The 21442-nt window shown below is 45.0% G+C and overlaps 1 protein-coding gene across 1 annotated transcript in view; it reads left to right on the top strand.

Moving 5' to 3' along the window:
- Positions 1-21442, top strand: part of GluRIB (Glutamate receptor IB) — a 138677-nt gene that overhangs the window by 88837 nt on the left and 28398 nt on the right. The gene's annotated exons all lie outside the window — the stretch shown is intronic.

Raw genomic sequence — 21442 nt, forward strand, 5'->3', positions numbered from 1 at the left:
CGCTTATCAGCTTGATTACGAGAAATTTATTCCAACGGAGGGATCTCGCGTAATATTCGCGAATTTTTATTATCACCGTTTATAAGTGATTATTATCGTACGCGGCTAATTTCGAGAACACTTTGCGAGTAAAAGATACTTAATGATCTTTATCATGCTATATGGACGAACACGTCGTAAATAGCGTAAACGTAGTTAATGCAAAATGAAATAGCGATTAATCGGCGTAGCTTCTAAAATTACTTTCAGTATACGATGTAATTTTCTACCTCGTTAGGAAGATACTTTATACCGTGAGTTTAATTTACTCGTTCGTAACAAATAATATAGTTGAATTACAACAATGAGCGAAGAATACACGATACATATGCCGGGTAATTCTACGCGGAACAGGAATATTTGAAAATATACCAGCTCGGTTAATAATTCACGCGCGCGAAAATTCAAATAAAAGTGGAGTACCGAAACGCGCCTTTTCCGAAAAAAGGAAATAAAAATTTCATCCCCTCCCGTGTCCTATTATATCCCCTGCCAAACGACTTTCGTTAACATCCAATTAAACCCGAATCACTGCGAAATGAAATGTTAAATTTTTCGCGAGGGAAGGGTAGAGATTTATTTTCCATGCACGGGGAATAATATCATGCCGCGTATCGAAAGGCACGTTCGTTACCGGCCGATATCAGCACTCTAACGCGTCGCGTGAATTTTTAACGAAACAGACCGCATTCGGACGAAATAATCATCAACGTCGGATAGCAGGGAGATTCGAGCCGGCTCTGAAAGCCGACCGCCATTCAGCTCATCTTTGTTCCCGTGATCACGCGATAGTTTTCAAACATCATCGGTATATCGGCACAGAACGATCGCGAGTCCGGAACAAGCATCAAATAGCTTAATTAAAAAAGTTCCCAGTTAGTCGGTGGCCTCGAATTCTGAGTCTCGGCCGTGTCGCGTATATCGGCGCTCGACGGCCGGGTTTCTATAAAATATTGCATCGCGGCCGCTTTGATGAAAGTCTGGCTCTTTCATGGGGACGCGGAATAATGGAAGGAAGAGTGGAAAAAAATCTCCGCGACCCCATGAAGAGAAAATCCCGTTCCACTCCCCCCCCCCCCCCCCGATGTCGATCGATCCCATAGGAACCCTTCGAACGGGCAGAGTCGAAGCAGCATTTCTGGTCGACGACGCCGCTGGCCGAACAATGCGCCGCGATATGTCACGCGTTCCAAAGTGTCCTCGACGTGCCATTAATTGGAATTCAAATGGACATAAACATCTCCCGTGCGCGACCAGTGCCAGCAAGATGTGGCTCGATCGAGGGGTCGAACACCTCTAGATGCGAGCCGCGGTCCGCTCGTAAATTATGCCGTCTCGTCGATGTGGCTCAACGTTTTCCAAATTCCAGATGGATTTCCGTTTGTTCGCGTGTTCCGGCACTGCTTTCTGTTTATTTACCTTCCCGAGTTGCTCTCTGGGACAAAAGCGTTCGCGAATATCGGTAGTTTCCAATTTCGGAGGCCGAATTATATGGGGGGACGGGGGAGGTGTGGAGACTCTATCGCGGAGACTTCGCGCATTCGAAATTAAGTTATTAATAGTAGTAATAAATCTGAATTAATTAAAGAACTGTGAATTTTTACGGTGAAGAAATACCTGCATAATTTGCGTATAAACGGTGAACCTTTGATACTAGGCATGTTAATCGCTATTTACCGATATATAGGTACATAGATTATTAGTAACGGATGATTGAGGATGATTCGATAAGCGAGAGGTGATCGAGCACAAACTATGAACTAATTGCGATTATAAACTAGTGAAATGCTGTTTCATTACGATGGATCGCGGAAAGTAAGATTGAACGTCCTAAATTTATTTAAATCACCCAGTAACTATTAATTTCTCTGTGATGATTTTATACCTATGATGCTAAGATCGAAAACTATTTTTTTGGACTTCTACGATACGCTTTCCCTTTAATAAATGAACAGAAGTGAAGCAGAATTTTGATCACCGTATTTTTACTCATTCTACGTCAACCTGTTCTATGAATATGAAATATTCTCTAATTCTTGCATACGAATATTTTTAGCTAGTCCCATATTACCATATTTGACCAGAAACTTTTTATTACATATTATACGTCCCTTCGAGCTGTCCAACGTAAATTACCTGCCCTCCTTCTCTTGCATTTTTAAACAAACCTCGACCTCATACGATAAATCAGCCCTTTATGAATTAATCAACAAAACGTCGTAAATTCCGACTAACTCCTATTCTATCGAAAAAAATTCGTAACTATCAACTTTCTGCCACGTAAACATCGAGAAAAATCCATACACGAGCGCAAGCTCGCTTGTAAAATTAAAAATTCGCGTTGCTTTTACCGGTCGGAAAGTATCCGGCGACAAAAACGCAAGCCGGGATACGATCCCGGTAAAACGTACCAGGATGAAAAATTTCCGCCACGGAATCCCGTTCCCGGACTCGGTTGGAGCTCGCATCAGTCTCTCGTCTGGTGGCGGACAATTTAAGGCGAGCGATATTAAAAGGATATTAATGTCGGCTAATTAATTCAGCTTTTTCCCGACGTCGATTCGCGCGCCGCAGCCTTCCAGCTCGAATCCTCGCGCGGCGGGCCGCGTTTCCGGTGATCACGAGGCACGTGCACACCGTGGCGAACGCATTGGCGAACACCGTGGTGAACGAAGACAAAGCGTTCGAGAAATTAGCCGCGTTCTCCGCGCGTTTTCTCCTCGGAAATTCGTGGAAACGCGGCGTCGACGAGCTTGCAAACCGCGTGGAAACGCTTCTCCTCGTCGAGTACCCGGCGAGCGCTGGCCCCTCGATCCAACGGTCGCGCTGGTAATCGAGCGGAAACGCGAAGAGTCGTCGAGAAAAATTGTCATCGGGTCGATTTTCCACGATTTCCCACGATTTCCCACTAGCTCGCGAAAATTTCATCGCGCGTGGACCCGCAAGTTCGACGAGGAAACGCTGCTCTACTCGTTGATCGCGCGTTGAATTATGGATGCACGACGGTAATGAGGAACCCCTGTTGCGTTTATTTTTTCCCATCGATCACTTTCATTTTAATCGCGGCTCGTGTTTTTACGGGACGCTTTCCGATGGTCATTTGGCATGAATTTTACATAATGACGTCGCCGCCGGTTCGAGTGTGACCAAAATCCACGATCCAGCTGCGGTTTCGTTTGTTTTTCGGCCAATCAACCGGATACCCTGTAATCGATCCTATTAAAGAATCATTAACCAGAATTTCGTGCGACAATGGCGCGATCGACGAGCGAATGCTTTTCGATGATCGATTATGATGCATTTCGTCGTCGAACAATTAAAGCGTCGAGGGGTAAAAAGTGTTTATGCAAAAACGACAAAGAGACCGCGCAATTTAACAGCGATTAAACGCTCGAGCGAATTTCAACTTCGATTAATATTCAATATTCAAAAATTAGCAAATCGAATGAAATATCTGCCCACATAATCTCACACCGGCATTATTTATTTCGCGAATATTACAAACAGGACAACGACAGAAACATCGTATTCCACAGCAGCTGCGCGTGCAGAACGGCGGACCCATTGTCGAAAGAAATATTATTCGCACCCTTGCGAATATCCGCCACCCTCCGCAAACTACTATAACTAGCAACAAAACCGCTTTATCTCCTACCCTGTTGCAAACTACTCGCCACGAGGTGGTCGTTCGAAAACGAAAATTAATATTCTTTCGGCCAAGTTGCGACCGTCGGTGATGACTTTGGTGGTCGGCCAAACTCCAGGCCGGAAGTGGAATTAATTTCGCGAGGCAAATGATCCCAGTCGGCGTACGGGAATATTCTATTTACTCTCATGAGCGACACTAAGCGGGGGACAATACCGGTCCGGCTATGACGGCGTTTAACTCAGGCTTACCGAGGCTTTAAGCCAGCCTCCTGTGCCCTGAAAATGGTTCGCGTGGATATCCAAGTCTATCCACTGTTTCAATTCACTCGCACGCGACCGTTTCGTCGGCGTCCATTCGGCCACTCTTCGGTTTGCCCTCGTCTCCGTTAGCCTAACATTGACACAGAGGTTCCGCATGAAACTCGGCTTTGTAAAATCCAGACTCGTCGAATGGTTCATTTCTGACTTAAAACGGGGGAGATTGACAATGCAAGTTGCATAAAATGGCGGTCTTGGCAAAGGTCAGCGAAGATTTCTAGGTTAGGTCTAGACCGGTTCGATTTCGGGGTACGATGATCGCGAGAGCATCGAGAAAGGTCTTCGAGATTTATGGGAATGGCACAGGGGGATGTGGTAGGAATTATTAATTGTTTGCAACTTGTAGTTTAGAGGGCAGATCGAGCGAGGAGATTCATCTTCTCGCTGAGAATAGTGGTGTCTCGTGAGGTACACGCGGTATTGCACTGGATTTAGGAGTTTTTGGCGTGGCTCCGTTTTATGCCATTTTGAATAAGTTAGGAAGATTATGGGAGATGATTCGAACCTGTACAAGATTTCAAACTGAAGAGACTATGGAATAAAATTGAATCGATTTAGACTCTCGTATTAAATTCGTGTCGCGGAGGATTTGATTAAATTCGACAAATTTTTGAAAATTTCCAAAATCGTAATAATTCGATGTTTGTTAAGTCAGGATCACCTGTCAAGCAGGATTATCCGCTAAATTAATTCAGAGCTCCGATGATCGAGAAACTTGTGCCGAGCAAGTGGAAACAGATTCGCAGTAGAAAATCCCATATATGTCAGACACTGGATCTCTCCTACTCGCTGCTTTAAAACGCCACAACGACGAGCGTGATAATAACACTCGTTGATGAAACTAAATCATTCTCGACCTGCCATCGCAATTTTGAAACATCGTACCCAGCCAATTCGCAAGTGGAAACAGATTCGCAGTAGAAAATCCCATATATGTCAGACACTGAATCTCCTACCCGCTGCTTTAAAACGTCACGACAACGAGCATAATAATAATACTCGCTAATGAAACTATATTATTCTCGACCTACCATCGCAATTTTAAAACATCATACCCAACCAATAAGTAAAGTATTAAATAAAACGTTATACAAATCATTCGTCAATTATCCGCGGTCCGGAACAAACGAAAGACTGAAAGAAGAGGAACGATAAGCGTTAGCGAAGAAAAACCGCGTCTAATTAAAAGCAATTTTCCTCGAACCCCTCCAATTACCGTCCACTAGAGAAAACGATTCTACTTGCGCAATTTCGTCGACCGTGACCGTCGACGAACCCCGATCGCGGACAATATTCGCGCGTGCCGTCAGCTGCAGGAAGACCGTGCTTTCGTCGATCTTGGATCCCGATTCAGAGATCCACGCGGGTCCGATTATCCGGCGCAAACCTCGACCCACGGACATCGATATTTTCTTCTATCCGTGCAAGAGATCGTCCCAGCAACCCGATGGCCTGCGCGTTCTGATTACAGCGCCCGCTTCCAGGCCGACCCTAATTACCGTCCGGCCAGTAATTCGAACCTTCCATTCACCTAAACACCCATTGTCCGCGCGTTAAAGCGGACGCGAAAACTGATTACAGATATACCTAGTCTCCCGCTGAGGAATTCTCGCGATCGATCCACTGACCGCCGGATTTTAGGCCCTGCCTCGGATGTTGGGATCGTATCGTTTTCGAGGGTGAAAACGTCCGGCCAGAACCGGAAATAGACGGCTGACTGGGTTGGGATAAATGCTGCGCGATTATGATCGTCATACTCGGTTACTCGCTCCACGCCGAGGGTCGAATATGTGTTTGGTTTGGTAGGGACCAAGCGTGGGTGGAAAATGGCCATTATGACGGTTAATGGACTTGGGTTTTGGCAAATTCTTTCGACCATGTTTTTAATATTATTATTTAAATTATCTAAGACGCCATTTTCTAAAATGAGTACTTAATTAGTCTACCAACTAGTGATTGCCTCTAGCATTAGATAGTTAACCGTTTGAGTGTCACGGGTCATTATTGTTTCCCAATCGATATTTGCCAAGCGGCGCGATAGCGCTTGTCATATTCCGTGTCCAAAAATGCCGAGCGGCGCGATAGCGCTTCTCATATTCCGCGTTCACCAACCGAGCGCGCTGATTGTCAGCTTCGCAGCTCAGAGCGCTGGCACTTTTGGACACAAAATAGAAAAAGCGCGATCGCGCCGCTTGGCACGCAAACGGTTAAATATGTCACAATAAGCAAATTTCTCCGAGTAAATTTTACAAAGCTACACGATGGATGGAAATTTATTAATCACCGGAAACTTTAATTGTCTTTATCTTCACAAATCACAGTTGCGTAAACACCTATAACATATATCGGCAAGACCAGCCTCGAAATTATAAAAATTGCCCAACCTAATGCAACCTTTGTAACTGTTGGATTGGCCGATATTCCTGGTAAATTCATAAATGCTCGCACAAAAGATATACTCCAGCAGCGCGTCGTACATTCGCAATTACTCCCACAGACAAAACGGCCGGCGCAAAAGAACTTAATCATTAACCCAAGGCCTAGTTATTCCATCCCCCCGATGTTTCTCCGACTTCAGGCGAGCGTTGATTAAACAGTCTCGGTGACATAAGCCGGGCGACAAAAGCGGGACGTGTTTTTACGCGGAGAAGTTGCAGGCTTTAAAGCGCGTAATAACAGAAGCGGAACTGTAATAAGCCCGGTTGTCCGCGCGCCTGTTGTTTCATGGTGTTCAGATGAACGCCATGCGACACCTGCTGCCTCTGCACGTCTTTATCGCGCGGCAACCGGATGTGGAAGATCGATTACGCCCTACGTGTTTGCTCTAAAACACTCCGTTCTTTCGCGATAAATTGAAATTCCAATTAAATAGACTATCCGATGCAGAAAATACATTTAGCAATTGTTAGACAGAGAAATTTAATTATTCTACCTACCGACAGAAGTGGTAAACAATTCTGCAAACACCGTATATCGTAGTTGACACAACTAAATGAATTCTGCATGTAATCAAATTTTTGCGATTCCTTTGTAGTTCCTGTTTTATTCAATTTTTTCGAACTTTTATACAGGAAACATAGCTCTTTGGGTTTCGAATTGATAAAAAAGAGAAAAATGCGTCAACGTGGATACGTTTTTGACTGAAAATATATAAAAATAAGATGAAATTGTAGATGACGTTACAAAAGTACGCTGTCGATCATAGATCAATCGGATGCGAAATGAAAATATTCCAGGTACAACAGAGGATAAATTTTGACTACCGATGAAGCCCAAACAAGCCAGGAAGAAAATTCTTCCTTCCCACTTAGCAATAGGGTTTTCGCGATTTTCGCGATATAGATCAATCGGATGCGATTTAGGTTGCAAAGGATTAAGAAAAATTGCCTGCATGTTCAATAACGAAAGAAGAGGCACTCGTGGATCGAAATGAAAATATTCCAGGTACAACAGAGGATAAATTTTGACTACCGATGAAGTCCAAACAAGCCAGGAAGAAAATTCTTCCTTCCCACTTAGCAATAGGGTTTTCGCGATTTTCGCGAAATTCCCGGGCACCCTTGGTAAACAGGACATGGGAAATGAACGCAGGAAGAACCGAGAACACTGTCTTAAACGAGGCGGTGTGACGCGAAGAATTGGATTTATACGTGCCGCGGTTGGCTTCGTTATGAAACGTATTTTCATTACGTAACTTCCGTTTCCTCGTTAAAAAATGGCGTCCGTTCTCAAGGATGACCTTCCTAATCCCGCGGCAGAGGGAAAAACACGCGAAAGCTTTCTCTCGTCGAATACGCCGTTAATCTGTCAAAGAACGTTCGCGTAGCCGTTTCCCTCTTGCAGCCGTAGAAATGAAACGAGCCTCGCGGGTGAGACAAGCCGAAATAAACGAGTACTCGTTGAATTTTTATAACGGAATTACAATAGGATGGACAAAGAAAATTTTAAGTGCAGAAAACTTGGCGTAGACAGAGGTAAGACGTGCACAGAGCCACTGTGCAAGCGACAAGTACCGATTCTCCCTGAGACATTGCGCATGTAAATGTAATTTTTAAGTTCTCGACTCGAGGTAGTTAAGTTTGACATATTTCAATTTGATTAAGAAACGGAGTGGAACGTTGATGAAATAACAGGAACGCGAGACGAAGGATAATTTTTGTTGGGAAGAAATAAACATGTCGATAGAAAATGGCGAAAGTCGATGAAAAATTGACATAATCTAATGCCTATTGCAACAGCCATACCTTGAATACTCGAATAAAGAATTCTCGCGCTGCTATTATCAGGTATTTACGTTTCCTTCTATATTTTTATAGGCAATGAGATATTCGCATTAACCTTTGACAGTAGGAATGCGTTTATAATTAAGAAGAGGAACGAGATTAATTAGCGTCTCGTATTTCCGAGTTCGAGTCTTTGCCAAGAATTATCAGAGCCGTCTTTAATTGCTTTGACTCTCGCGTTCATTGTAATCACTGTATATTCACCAACATGCGGTTACCCTATCGTTAGCCACCAGTGCATATAACAAACCGCTGCCTAGCATACATACACCGCAGTAATATACGCGAAACTCTATGCTTCTCAAAATCGAAATTTAATATCCCCCTGGTTCTAATCAACGATTCAAACCTTGCCAGCTTTCTCTCCGAAACAATACTTCGTCCGGAGAATGAACGCGCCCGAACCAATTTGCATTCGCGGCCAGACCCAAAACTCGGTCCCTCGGCGAAGAAGAAACCGCAATCCCCTAAAAACCGTGCTCGTAGCAGGGATTCATCGGTGGCCAAGGCGAGGACAAAAAGACGTTCAATTCGCGGGGAAAATTTTCTGGAAAGCAACCACTCGCACTCTGCGCCGTATTCCCGACGAGCAGACGACGCGACAAAGGTCCCAGGGAAAAATTCTGAAGACCTCTCGTCTAATATTCCGTCCTCAAGACGCCCGGTTACGCGGGCTTCTGGCAGGATTACGCGAGAAGGAGGCCTTCCGCGATTGCCTCGGGGACGATTACGAGGACAGGGTGCGCGCTAATCAGACCTCCACCCTGTGTTATTACGGCTGATCCGGGCTCCTCGAGTGGTTTTCGGCACGCGAGCTGACGCGAGCTGACGCGAGAGACACGGCTTAATTCGAGCCGGCGAATTATCGCGATAGGCAGAATTAACCGAGGCCAAGGTATTAATCCGTTGAATGGCGCGGTCGTTAACCCGGTATGCCGATTATCGACACCGTTACTAATACTATTATTGGCCTCTTACCTCCTCGAGCATCCTCCGAGGGACGAGTCCTCGTCGCGGCGCGCTTCTGCGTTTCAATCAGTTTCGTGATCGCGTCGTCAAAGGCGTCGACGGTGTAATCGATAATCGATGTTACCGGTTCACGGCTTGTACACCGAGGCTGGTAAGAGGGTGAGAAGGAAGACGGAAAGTGTTGGGTTTGTAAACGACCAGCGAAAATTGGGGTCGAAGGATTTAGGAAAGGATTTGGATACGTATGTTGAGACTGTTGGGGGTGTCGGTGAGCCGGAGTCGAGTGGTGTGATCAAATGCGCTAATTGCAAGCTAGGATAATCGTTTTACGATCGCTTGCTTCATAGATTCGGTCTTCGAGTCAGCTGTATACGCTGAGCTTAGCCGAGGGGGATCTCTTATCTTGGAATACCGTAGAAAATAATTAGATCGGTTTCTCTATAAATCGAAAATGGAAGATGGTTCGATAACGCAAAGATCTGAAGAAAATTCGCCACGTCTGATCGCTACGTCAGTGAGACCTCCGGGTGAGATATATCGTCTTCTACGAACACGACGAGTAGTCTGTCAAAGTAAATATACAGCAAACACAAGGGGAGTATGGAGAAATATATAAAATGCGTAGAAGACACAGGAAGCGCGATAGGTGGGAGCAGAGGAATACTCAGGTAACACGAGAGCCTCAGCGGCCCAAGGGTACCTCGGTACCTCGGAGAGCGCGAAGGTTCAGTTGGTACCGTAAGTCAGAGATTATAGAAGACTGGAATCGTCTCGAGGTATTCCAGCTGCGAGTGTCCAAGAGTCGTGGAATCTCGGAGGTTCAGCGACTCGTAGGCGAGTTCTGAGGATTCCACTGGTCAATGGGAACAGTGAAAGAATTCGCCTCTAGGGGCTCGTAAAGCTCGCGATACTCTTTGAGGTGTCCGAATATCCAGAACTCTCGAGGATCCTCGGACTTTTCGGGGTTTCCTTGATTTTCTACAACTGCCGCCACGTAGAACCGCGCTTCGTATTTCCAGAATCTCCAAGACCTCTTGCAACGAGTGTATATAGACCACGACATACGCGATGGGGACAAGTGTCTTGCTTCCACGTTAAAAATGGAATCCATGTTGAACGACGCGCAATACTACAGTAAAATATTGAAGTATCGATATTCGCATCGAATGAAAACTAATATCTTCGCGAAGAAAAATAATTAGAAATCGACTCTTACACGATTGAAACTGGCCAAAGAGATTCCGCAAGCACCCCCAACCCTCAGGATTCGCGTGGTTGCATTCGTGGAAATTTGAGACCATTTTCGGAGACACGCTGGGAAAAGGTTAAAGCTCGACACAGACTTGCTATCGTTTAATAAATTCGGCACACGAAGCGGATAGAATATCGATCTTGCGCGACGCGTGCGAACCCGGTGTCGAAGTTTTCCAAGCGGCGACTATTAACGAGCGGGCAGAAATAGCAGCGGAAACCAATATAGGGTGGGAAGTTTACGATAGCCAGCCACCGAACCGGCGAATTCGTCGATCACGGACTCGCGGCAATAAAACAGTCCGCCTCGCGAGCGTTATGATCATCGTTCCACTCGAGGCGCGTTATTCCAAGCCGCTCGCCGCCAATTCTGCTTCTGCCTTTATTGTTACCACCTACGCGTGGTTTCCTTTGGCCTATTGTCCAATTCGATTTCCCTTGTTCCAGCTGCTTTTTATTTTATTTTAGAAAACCGCGGGATTGCCTCGCGTGCGAGCTCCGATTGCTGCATGAGCAAAAGCAGGAGATTTTGTTACAGGTGAAGCTCCGTAGGATAGTTTCGTTAGCAGTATCCGGTGTTACCACCTTTTGCAACAGTTCGTATATTCCAAATCGTACGGATTTCATATCGTCGTATGGTTGGAGATGGGAAACAAGTACAATTTGGATTATATTAAACCAGTGCGCGTTCGGTGCTACAAGATACGCCACAGCGAATGTTGATTCGTGCGGTACGAGATGATTATGTGGAATATTTATGTTGTAATGTGATATTAATGATATATGCATATCTGTATGGGTGTAATACCTGTATTTTCCTGTTCGTACTTCGAATAAGTCAATAGCGCGTATTCGTTGCGTATGCAGATAGTGCACATGGGGTGTTTAGATAGAATCGCGTGTACTCAACTTCTTTCTTGTAATCGAGCCATCGAGATTCTCTACGAATTGTTACTCGACACTACCACCACTAGAAATTTTGTTTTACTATTCCCGTCGAATTTAAATATCTAATGCAAGATATGTTTTAGACTTTATTGAGGTATTGAGGTGGCCCAAGTGTTCCTGTAGGCCAGATGGGCCGTAGGAGGTCGGGGCCAGTCCATGTGAGGTGGCCCCGCGCAACTCAGGCTTTCCCCAACCGCGGTCACCTCACGCGAAGAATCCCCACGAGGGTGACCCTTCGGAGGGCCCAACTCGAAGGGAGGAATCTCCTCCACCCTTGACCTTGGTGTGGAGGGAGTTTCTCTTCCTACGAGAAGGCGCTTGTCCTCTAGACGGGCTATAAAAGCACGACTGTTTTAAAAGACAGGGGCAGTTCTTCTCGAGTTGTTAAGAGAGTTATACGAGAAGTCATACGAGACAGAATTGTCAGTCGGAGTTGCATAGTTAGTCGAGTTACGATCATAGCTACCTTAAACTCTAGTCAGAGATTCTCTAGTAGCGACTTCGCTTAAGCACTTCACTAAAACCACTATCCACCTTGATCCCTACACTGATATAGAATATCGACAGATTTGGAAGTAGCGCGGATTGAAACAGCGCTATTGCGAGGGTAGAAAATTTGCATAATTTCCCTCAGAAGAGAAAACATATTATATCCTGAAAATCACGTTAATACTCGAAATACGACGTAAATGTAAACTAAGCTAAATACAAAGAATCACGTCAATCGAGTGAGAAAAATAATGGGATTTGAGGGAAGAACGACGAGAAGGTTGGCTGGTAACGGTAAAAGTTGGAATATTTCCGAAATTAAACCGCGGGGCAAGCAATCCGCTTCATTGTGACCCCGAGCAACGAAGCGAACGACCAAACGGGAAAAGAAAAGAAAAAAAATAAAGAAAAGTCAGAGTCGATATAAGATCGTTTGCCGAGAACATTCGCGCAGAAAATGTCGTTTCGCGGGGACGTTCGCGAGGAAATTCTGCTTGACGCAAACTTTTACGGGGAATTTCTCTTAACGTTAAACCTCTCGCGAGAAAATTTCACTCGACGCGAAATCTTCGGGGGAAATTTTGCTGTCCGTAAATCCCCGCGAGAAAATTTCGTGCCTGGCGATCCATCGCGTGGAAAATTCTACTTAACGGTGTTCCTTGATAGGAAATGTCGTTCAGCGTTGTTGTTTCAAAGGAAATTTTACGCCACTTCGATTCTCGAGGAGAAATTCTTCCTACGAACACTCGCTCCGCGTTATTTTATTAAATTTTCCAATCACGGCGCAATCCCAATTTTATTCGTCTCTTCGACCGAGATCTCTATCCTCGAAATTCCGCCGAGCCGCGAGTTTGCGCGGAAAAATTCGTACTTGGGACCATTTCCGCGGAAAGCCTTATTCAACGCCATCCACGGTAACAAATTCCCCGTTTCCCTCATTGTTCATCAGAAATTCCACTTAACTCCCGTTCTTCCTTGGAAATTCCAGCCAGCGACGCTATATTTCGGGCCGAAAATTTACTTAGCCCGAACCGCGTGGCGCGAGAAATTTCTTAGTTGGCGACTTCTCCGCGGGTAAACAATCCCTCTTTCCTCTTTATTCCTCGGCGTAGTTCGAAAGCCTCGCGGAGAAGTTTCGCCCGGTGGCTGCAGCGTGCAGCATTTTCGAGCGGGGTCGTTGTCTCCCTTAACAAGACATCCTCTCCCCTTTAAAGCCGAGGCAACGAGGCTTACCGCAGATAGAATCAGACGGCAGTCGATGCCAGGGACCATCGCGCGTCTCCCGGGCTCCGTCGTCTATTTCGACGTTAGTTTCCGGCAGTCGCGATGGCATTTCCGTCTCGGGGTACAAGCCACGAGAAACCGCAGACCTGCCCGTATGCGGCGGCAGACAGGATTGTTCGCATGCCGGGGCTGACGTGCCGTGTGCGTTCATCCCTCCGGCCATACACGCGGATCGTTCATCGCTGGATTCTCACGCCCGTGAACGTTCCGCGTACTTGTTACGAACTCTGATCGCGGATCGTATGGTCGGCGATTAAAACGGTGGAAAACGAAGATCGTGGAGATCGTTTCCGTTGATTTTCTGGTAAAATAGTGGCACGAGCGTTGGTCAGAGCACGCTGCAAGTCGAAGATTTGACTATGATTCCGGTTATCCACCGTCTTCGTTAACCCTACTCTGCTCTGACAAAGGTACGGATTAACGAGAAATTTTACCGATCAGAGGGTCCTTTGCGTCATCGTCTTTTCTACCGACCGATTTTTAATTTTGTCCTAATGATTTGATAATTAGACGATATTTGTCATTTCACTTCGCGAGACTTTTCGGGATCTCAGTAATTTTTCGATACCTGACTTCTTCGTTAATTCACTTCTTATGAAATTAACGCACAATCTGCTGCATTCGCTATTATGGCACATTTAACCCTTTGCACTCGACGATTTTTTAGCCAAAGAAGGATAGGAGTTGAAAGATTTTCTGTTACAAAGCTGACGATATTTCTCTGAGCAGGAATAAGAAATCGTATGGTAATTAACACGTAGAATTATTTGATTTCGATACCTCGCACACCGTTACATTATACGAAATTTGACATATTTATGAATATCGAGCTTCGAAGTTTTATCAAATGACGACTGAAGGGCGCTTCTCGAGTGCAAAGGGTTAATATTAATGCCATTCGTGTAAGACGAACCTCCGTTAATTCCTTCGAAATTAAAAATTTCGTATCGGGATATTCGTCAAACGTTGTTGAAAATCATATGCACGGCGTAGTTAAAAATGGCCATTTTGGTAAGTTGATTCATTAATTTGCCCATGGGGCCAATTTTAATTGCCCGATTCAATTTTAATTACCCAATTAAAACGCTATTGCGTTATACTTGTGGCAGAAGCCATAAAATTGTAAAGCGCGCGCCGTAATGATCTATGATTAATTAATCAAGAAATTTATGTCAAATTTAATACGCGCTTGCTCTAACAGAAGGAGCACGAATGAGCTAATTAAAAATATCGAACTGCTCGACCGATCTCGAGCGCGCGAGTTTCGAAATTATCCGGAAGTCTCGAGTGGTTTCCACCGTTGGAAAAAATATGTCGGAAAAATAACCAGCGAATGGCTGTCGTGGAAAAAGGAACGGTACAACGCGTGAGTGGTGGCCAGACGAAAGAAGTATTATACACTCGAGCACGTAACAAGGAAACCGAGGCATCGGAATCGAATTATCACATTCGAGCACCTGATTATTCAATTATCGACCAACGGCAATCTCGAAGCACCGTTCAAATCCTTCGAGACACTTCGCGAGTCGACCTGAAACGGTAAAGCCGACTGCGCCATTTCGAGGTTCATTAATTCGTCGTTTTATTTTTTACTCGCTCCTTTCCCTCGCTTTCTTTTGTTCTCTTATTAAACGGATATTTGCATCCTATTGATTCCGCCTCGTTCGCCGTTTAATTTCCCTCTGACGCTTTTCTAAATACTTGCAAGTTCGTCTGTAACGCCCTTTCGATCCGTGCATTATCGAGTTCCAAGCTCGAGGACAATGGAAATTTACATTCGCTCGACCACGAACTGACCGAGAACCCAAGACTCGCTTCCGGTGAGTTTCTTAATTACCAAACCCCCGATGCGAATTTTTCAATCTTTGCACTGCCTCGACGACTAATTACTAGAGACAAACTGTGAGGAGAATGAAAAATCGATGACACAAAATTCGGAATTGGACGGAAATTTTCGCAGCCGCTAAAAATAAAACGATCCTAATCGCGTGGTAAATTTAGCTCGCAGACGAAGGTTAACGCTACCCTCGGTATTCACGAACCATGAATTAACAGGGACAAAAATTGTCTAAAATTGGCAGCGACGCGATAATCGATGATCGCAGCGAAGCAGCCATAATCCGTATTATCCGTGGCCGATCGGGCGCCATTTCAAACGGGACAGTCGCAAAAAGCTTTCTAATCAGCTTCCAGTGCCTCGGTCATAGATAAAGACCAAGCCGGGCATGATTAACGTGTACAGAAACGCGACAAAGCGTGTGAGTTTCGGCCGCGTTGAAAACTGTCGCGTAAAATCGGCCGTGTTTTCAGCGCGTGATTTTGCAGACGGTGTTTCGCAAAATGGCGGCGCCGGAAGCGGCCGCTGCCCCTAGAGCACGAGTGTTCTCGCGGCGCCGTTCCGGTAATTTAGGATCGAAGGTTTGCTCGGAGGCGCACCGGCGGAATTATCAGAAAAAGGGTGCAGCGGGCGAGGCGACTCGCTTTTTAGAAGAGTAATGTTGAAAGTACGGAAGAAAAAGAGAGAAGAGAGACGCGGGAGGGAAGATAGTGTCAAGTGGAAAATGAAGAAGTTGAAAAGAGAAGAAGAGTGGCGCGGGGGGGATGAGGAAATAAGAAGTGCGCGACAAGGTCGGCAAGTTTGAAAGAAAGGAAGAAAACTGAAGGATAGGGAGAAGCAATTTAAAGAAATCCAGCGTGTATTTTCGAAGCGAAGACACGCTGGGATTTCAGAGTTCGAAATGAAATTCCGCAGCTGCTAGTTCTATCGACTAATTTGTCTATTACCGAGTCAGACTTTTCGGTTAGGTCGCTCGATCCTCTGACAAACGCGTGCTGTCAACGCGACGCTTTTACGAAGGAAATCTCTGGGGAATTCTGCGAAATATCTAACCGTGCCAGATAAAATTTCCGAGTCCTCTGACTGCGGAGGAGAGACACTTTACTTGATCGCATCGAAACGTTCCAAAAAATTTCCTGCATTTTTAAACCCTTAGTCTGGGTTTGGGAAGACGGAGAGCCGAGGAAACGCGCGAGCAACGAGTGTAAACGGAGAGATTTATATAGAATTTTACATAGATCTCGCGCGTACGTTTTACAGATATAAGATACGACGCATCGATCACGGTGCTTTTTCTGTCGATCGTAGACGCGAGAAATTTTCGTTCGCGCGATATTATTAATCTTTGTTCCCCGAAAGGCAATTAGTTGGTCGAAATCGAACGAAAACCATGAATCGTTGACGTGTCGCCACGTAGACATCATCGGCTTAGTTGGCCGTGTCACTAAAGCCTGCGAACATACAGAATTGACGTCATACGGCTTTCTGCGTCCCGTGGTCGACGTCCACGCTGACAACGCGCCGCTAATTAGCCACCCTTATAATCATTACACCGATCGATCCGTGTTTCAGGACGTATCGGACCGCAAAAGGTGATCGCGAATCTCCCACCGTCACTTTCGTCTAATTAATTCCAACGAAGCCGGGACAGCCATTGCGCGACGTTTCCATCACCCCTGCGCGAGAAAAAAATAACATAAATCGCGACTACGTGCAACAGATATTCGCGAAACTCTCAATTAATAACAACCTCTGTGAAAATTTCAAACCATTCGCTCCTGCGTCACGACAAACGCGCGAATCTTTGCCCAAAGTATTATTCGGAATTTCTTTACACCCCGTTGACACGAAATTTTTCCAACGTTACAAACCCACCCCCGATAAACCTCTCGCGATGATCTCGTTTGCCTGTAACCGTATGGAAACCAACGCGTCACCTCTTTCACCTTAATCACCCATCTATGACACGATCCACTGGGCCCAGCGACCACTCTGGGTCAGGGTTCAACGCGGTCCAACGTTCCACGGGAAAATAAAACGCGACGTTCGCGCTAGGCGGCTCCGAAACGCGATCATAAGGGATTAACCATCGAATCGTGGCGGTTTAATTGCTCGTGAAATGACAGCGGGGTGCAGCGAGGCTCGCTCGAAGCGTGCAACGCGCATCGAATAAAAGTTGGCCGGAAACGGCGAACTGATTAACCCCGTAGCGCGAGCACGCTCGCGTTGTTCCGCAAATGAACGTCGACGCTTCAAAGGCGACCCTGCGATCGAGCTAGTTGGCTGGTTCGCGCGAGTAAAGGACGAGATCGCGTATGCGAGGCGTGGCGCTGGTAACGAGCTGACTCTTGTAATTAATGCTAGGGATATTCCTTATAGGAGTACAGCCTGTTTTAAAGGTTCAAAGGGAGGCTCGGGCGGTCGAGTACCCGGAAGAAGTTTCCACGAGTACTACGTGGTCGAAGATGCTTCGTTGGCATGCTGCGAAGATTAATCAGCGATGCGCGATGACATTTACCAATTTCATCAAAGTCGCTCGTTGATTTCGACCCGTGAATTATTCATCGAATGACTCCGCGGAGCTTTTGCCAGTGACAGTGACTGACACCTACGATTTTTCTCCGCAGCATTAAGGCTCGTTTTGTAAATGCATTCTCGATACGTTCCTAAACTTCCATCTCCGTTTCTGCTTTTGTATATATCGACTGATTCGCGCGTATCCACGGTCTCATATATAAAAGTCGAGTGACAGTTCCGATGACCCAGAAAGCCGAAGTGATCGAGGACGCATTGGGGATTAAGAGAATCGCACATATTTCTTTCGAAATGAGGCGTAGCAACACGTTTCGAAATCACGTTTGAAGACGTGAACATATCTGTATTTTCTAATAAAAAGGCGAAGACATTTATGCTAAAGAAATATCCGAATTATCAAAAAGATGAGAGAAGATCATACAAGGTGGCGAATATGTCATTGATCAATCGTCAATATTGAATTTTCCTTTGGGAAAACACGAATGAACCTATTACACAACAAAATACGTCAGCTGGCTGTCACGAAATTGATTAAAACCGAAACGAATTCGAAACAAGTATTAAATTTATGAAATACTTTGAATCGAAGAAATTCGAACAAACACGACCAAACGAATTCGCAGAAACGGAGCTAGAGACGAATATATATATTAAAATATAAAATTTCCGAAAAAGGACTGTAAATGGTGCCGAGTCTCGCGATGCCAAACCGCGTAGAGCTATCCGAGAGATTAGTTTATGGTCCCGCTATATTCCTACCAACCACGAGCCGTGTCACGGTCGCTTTTTCCGAGTTACGAAAAGCAGCCGGATTTCTGTCAGACCGTACTCGAAGCATTCCCCTATTCGACGTTCCAGCGTGGAATTTATTTTTACTTTCCTCCGAGATTCGAGTTTGGAATCGATAGGTAATTTCGCAGGTCTGATTCGAAGATAGGAAGGGTGGAATGCGTTGATGGTTGAATTAAAGGCGGAGTTATATCGAAGAATCAGACGCGAACGGCTTTGAAGAACGGAAACGGGCTAACCGAAATTCGGCAGGAAATTCATCGCGTTTTGTGGATCAGTGGCGAGCGATGTTAATTAAAGCTGCCTGCGAATTCGCAGTTATGAATTTTCAGAAGCCAGTGACGTCGGTGAAATTCAATTATCGTTCAAACAGCAATGACGATCAAAGCGAATAGGTTATCACGCGTGGAATGATCTCGCGGGTCCTGTCCAAGACTGTCAACGATACACTGGCCACCTTTCATCGCGTGAAAAATTTCTGGTATAATAAATAACAATAACGGTGCTAAGTATTAAATATAAAATATGAAATTAATTCTGACGTTTCAAGACCGAGCTTCAATCATTTCATATCGCCTTCATGCTATCATTATATAAATTTCAATTGCTAAATGCACATTTAAAAGTGTCACGTTTAAAATTTACAATTCGTCAAAGTATTGTCCTATCTATCAAATACGCTAAAAATTACGCTTCGTGACTTACAGAACTCGTAAATCTACTTAGAATAATTACGAATTTTATGCTACTGTTGTATAAAGTCCTAATTGTTAAATGTTACGACCTAAGAAACACGCAATCCTATATGTTAACTATGATAACTTGTTATCAGCTACATCTAGAATTTGCAATTCGTCAAAGTATTGTCCTATCTATCAAATACGCTAAAAATTACGCTTCGCGACTTACAGAACTCGTAAATCTACTTAGAATAATTACGAATTTTATGCTACTGTTGTATAAAGTCCTAATTGTTAAATGTTAAGACCTAAGGAACACGCAGTTCTATATGCCAACTATGATAACTTACTATCAACTACATCTAGAATTTGTAATTCGTCAAAATACTGTCCTATCTATCAAATACGCTAAAAATTACGCTTCGTGACTTACAGAACTCGTAAATCTACTTAGAATAATTACGAATTTTATGCTACTGTTGTATAAAGTCCTAATTGTTAAATGTTACGACCTAAGAAACACGCAATCCTATATGTTAACTATGATAACTTGTTATCAGCTACATCTAAAATTTTCAATTCGCCAAAGTAGGGTCCTAATTCATTAACCTATCCGTCACGTACGCTAAAAATTACGCTAGACTACTTATGGAACCCGTAAATTTACCTAATTAACTAATTTACTAATCTTGACAATCAAACTTACAAAAAAATAAAATAATTGCAGTAATCATATATATATAATTAAAAGGAGATTGTACAAAAGGAATGTACGTGTTTTAAACAGCTGTGGACACACGCATGCAATGGTAGCGACTAGTATGAAACTGTATGTATATGACTTACCACTGAACGGCTGTGGCGTTGCTGCTCGGCTTCGGTTCTGCGACCAGACTGAATAACCCCAGGAAGGTCCTGTAAAACCGACGACTCTGCCTAGCAGGAAGCCCAAGCGTGTGTTTACATATGTCCCGAACAGAGGCTCGTAGAGCCTAATCCGTCCACGTCGGTGATACCAACACAAGCAGCTCTCCTCGCGCCTTGTTTTGACCTCGCACTACCAGGCACGACGCGAGGCTCCGGCTTCTGGAAAAGACCATAAAACGTTTTCTGTAATTTTCGTCAACAACACCCCACACCTCTCCCCAATCGCGAAAATATTCTCGATTCACTCACTTTCGCAGTTTTATTCTTTGTTACGATTTTAACGCGTCATCGCAGATTGCACGAGCTATCCAGAAAGTTCACAAAGACACGTGTGTTTACTCGTCGATCACTTACAAGACTGCGAAGACGAACGTTAGTTTATTTCGACACTAGACACAAGATGGCGCTGACTACAAACCGCGAGCGGGAAATTAGAATTCATCGACACTCTTTTATGGTCCTATTTCACTTAGGTTCTCAAACCTACGATAGGTACGCGATCAAAAATCCAACGTTAACTGAAATAAGACCAACGGTAACTCGGTAATTTTTCTAAATTAATTACGCGACGCTATCTATCCCTCAAACGCGACGATCAAAATCAAAAGACTATATTAAGACGATACTACGCGATCAAAAATCCAACGTTAATTGAAATAAGACCAACGGTAACTCGGTAATTTTTCTAAATTAATTACGCGACGACGAAAATCAAAAGACACTCCAGGACGATCTAGCGCGCGAACTCGAATTAACCGGAAGTGGCGATGAAGACCGCGAGGTCCCCAGGCGCGAATTTCGACGCGAGCATTGTGGGCGCAAGAAAAAGGCAGGAAGAAGCCGCCATGGGAGTATGATGTTCACGAAACGGCGAGGCCAGGTTGAAATGCGCGGCTCTTTTATAACGAGCTAGTGGGCTTGCACGCCGCTCGTTAACCCGGCCATCAGTTTCACGCATCGCGCTGCAAAAATGCACGGCGAACAACGCGAAACGCGTGGCCGACTCACCGCTGTTGACTTTTCCGGTGCAGCCCCCTGCACCCCGCCGCGCCCGGCCTGTCCCGTCCTTTTATTTCTGATTTTTCAATTTCTACCCCTTTCGCATTACGCTCTCGCCCGTATCCGCGGTTACGAGTCACTCCATCCTTTCATGGCGAAACGATTGTTCCGCTTGCACGAAGAGCGATTCCCGTCGACAAACAGCTAGCGCGTTTAATATCCGCGAGCATCACGCGAACGGGGGTGGACTTCTGATTGGACTTGCGAAGATTCGGGCAAGATTTCGTGGGTTTGGTCTGCATCCTCCATTGGCAACTGTGTGTTTGCCATAATTTCGACCCATTGGTTTCGCGCGGAGAAACACTCTGTGCGGGATGAAACGGAGCTGGCGGAGTGACAGGTTTAATAACGTAAAAGGGTTGTTTCCGTGTTCGGCAGGAATTCCA

Source organism: Eufriesea mexicana, unplaced genomic scaffold (assembly GCF_001483705.2).
Source record: "Eufriesea mexicana isolate 0111107269 unplaced genomic scaffold, ASM148370v2 scaffold944, whole genome shotgun sequence".
NCBI lineage: Eukaryota > Metazoa > Arthropoda > Insecta > Hymenoptera > Apidae > Eufriesea > Eufriesea mexicana.